This window comes from Morone saxatilis, unplaced genomic scaffold (genome assembly GCF_004916995.1).
Source record: "Morone saxatilis isolate NCDOM2014 unplaced genomic scaffold, NCSU_SB_2.0 Contig17, whole genome shotgun sequence".
In the NCBI taxonomy this organism is placed as follows: domain Eukaryota; kingdom Metazoa; phylum Chordata; class Actinopteri; family Moronidae; genus Morone; species Morone saxatilis.
Window position 1 is genome coordinate 24,132,881 of NW_023339729.1, and position 3,027 is coordinate 24,135,907.

The window sequence follows — 3,027 nt, forward strand, 5'->3', positions numbered from 1 at the left end:
TGTATTGGCCTAATAAACCATCCATCTGCAGGGAGAGAACAGTGGATGCTGGGAGCGGGGGGGTTACAGCGCTCTTTATACTCCATATTTACACTCCTTTCAAACGCACAGACCGACAGATACACAGTCCTGCCCAGAGGTTCTTTGATGCTTGTCGATACCGCTGCGTGATGATGTCATACGGCAGAGAGCAGGGGAGGGAGGCATGATCAAAGGAAAGAGGGAGGGATGAAGACGCAGGAGAGGATATCCAAGACAACAACGGGACAAAGATGGAGGCTGCTTCTGCTATGGGACGTCCACTGGCGTCCAGACCTCCGAATCACCAGGAGGAACCCTGGACGTGCAGCAAGTGTATTCACACCCCTTATTCTAACAGGATGACCACCGGCATGACATACTGGAACCACCAAGCCAACCTCAGCCACCACTACCGCCGGGCTAGCACGGTAAGCTCTCCGTCTACCCTAGCCTTTCCTCCGCTGCCGTTAAACCATCAAACCCCTCAACGCCCCGATGTCTGGTTACCATCACTCCATCCCAAGTATTTATCATGAGTTGCCATTCTTTCTAATAACACATTTTCTACCCATTTTCTTTCTTTTTCTCAGCCCTTTCATCATGGTCTTTTGGCTGTTAATATAGGCCTCTCTTTGCCATCAAAGGCAGCACATCAATTGCCTTGACTCCCAAGTGTATGTGTGAGGGTGAAAGAGAGAAAGGGAGAGAGGAGAAAAAAGAAGAACACCATGTATCAAAGATCAAGGCACGCTTTCAAGCCTGATTTTGGCCCTGGTTGGGTTTTGCTTTCCATCATCTTTCCATCCTCCTTTTTTCCCCCTGTTCTAGGGATGCAGGCGCCCTCCGAAACCCATCGACGTTTTCCCCCCAACCCTGAGTGGTCCAAATTCCACATACGCTAAAAAAATGAAATCAGGCGCTTTTGTGGCGAAATGGAAGCAAAGACATTTTTTCTGGTTTTCTTTGAGAATATTCTGTAGCTTGCAGGCTACTGGGCCAGAGCTCTGCCCCAATGATGACAATACGTGAAACAATATTTGAATAAGCAGCAGGAGGGCAGCCAGCTAATCCACTGTGGCTAATCCAGTATTGGTGCAGGCCATATTGGTAGCTGGAGTATTCAACCCCATCACAATACACATCAGCAGGACGCCATGGCAGATATACTGACACTCTTACTACAGGCATGGCTGGGAAAGGCCAGCAGATGGATGGATAGGTGGGAGGACGGATGGACAGAGGGATGATAGAGAGATACACAAATGGACAATCGCACAGATGGATGGAAAGCCTTGATACTGATACTGCGGTTTATTTCACATATTGTGTAGTCATCCTTTGTAACTTAATTAAAGAAGAAAGAAGAAAAATAGGGATTTGTAGGATTAAGACAAAAAAAATACCGTCACAGCTCTGTGACAATGGCTAAATTTATATTAACAAACAGAGCCGAAATATTAATATCTCCCTATTTACTTTATATCAAACATAATAAAAGGGTTCACTGTACAAGATTCGGCTTATCCTTTGTTTTGGGGCTTTCATTGCAACCAAACTAAATACTTGTCTCCAATTAATTTTTCTTAAAGAGCAGAGGTCTGTTTCTCTTTCAAGCGGCATATAATGAAGATTTCACTCGCTGTGAGCATCTAAATGGGTCTTTGTGCTGGGAGGCCCCCAAGAGATAAGCCTGTTTCTGACAGGCCTCCGTACAGATGCCTAAATCTGCTGTGGCAGCTGGAACAAAGGGACCCCTGAGCTGGACCAGCACACTGACAAAAAGCTCCGTCTCAGTTGTCTAAGGGGGCTGCCTCAATTTAAGAATTAATAATCCACTTTTACCTTCACTGGAAATAGTTGTTTTCATCACACTTGACAATGCTTACAGAGTAATTCATAGGGCTTTTTGTCTCTTTATTGAGACTGTGCAAATAGTTCAAACTAGCTAGCGAGGCTCATCAGTCGAGGGATTGAGATCGTTCCTCTATCACTGACATTGTAATTAATAATTAATTGCATTGTAGCTAGTGCTGGATTTTATTCTACACATACTTATAAAGCAGCCAGTCTCTTAGAATATGTCACAAGGCACAGAAAGTAAAAAGAAATACTATATATACTATATATAAAGGATGATATGGATAAAATCTTATGCCACATCTTATGTATATATAATTTTATGTGATGATCAATCTCAATATATTTGAACTTGACTTGAAATTATGTTGAGAAACTTAATAAAAGCCTATAATAACCAGACAAGATGGAATTTTGGTTAATCCAGTTAATTAAACACTAACTACACAACTACGTAATACAAGGTAATTTATTGCATACATTGATCTTAATTTAAAAGTCCAATATTGGCATTAAGCAGTGCTGATTATTGATTTGCACAGTAGAAAAAGATGTAAATAATACAATTAATGATGTATGAATTCAACTAGGCTGCTTCAGTTTCACGGTCCCTGTATTGTTCTTGCTGCCTCACTGTCACACTGTCATTGCTTACTGGAACACTTGAATATAACATCAGTCATCGTAAACATTATTATTAACACCTGCGCTTTTCTTACGACAATTTAAAATGTCTGCCGTGAGAAAGACTTATGGCCAATACAACCAGAGATATTAAAAGGGTACACACCTTTGTATGAATGGTGTGGCACAATCTAATAAATATAACAAACATAATATAATGCTGCTAATGTATATCAGAATTATTTTAAATCCAACTGAACACATACTGTATATATTTTTTTTTTAATTCAGCTTTAAATTAAAAGGAAGGTAATCATACCTTTAATGAGCATTTACTCATTAAAATTAAATAAGTAGTCTTTAAGGTTGCCCAGCAACCAGTGGAGAGCGAGGGTTCATCAACAAATTGGGTTAGCCTACAAAATGAGTGGTTTGTGTGTGATGGAGTCAAAATTCCCAGCCTGAAGGATTATTACACATCAGTTGTTTTAAATTAATGAGATACAGCTGCCCCCCCCCCCCCCC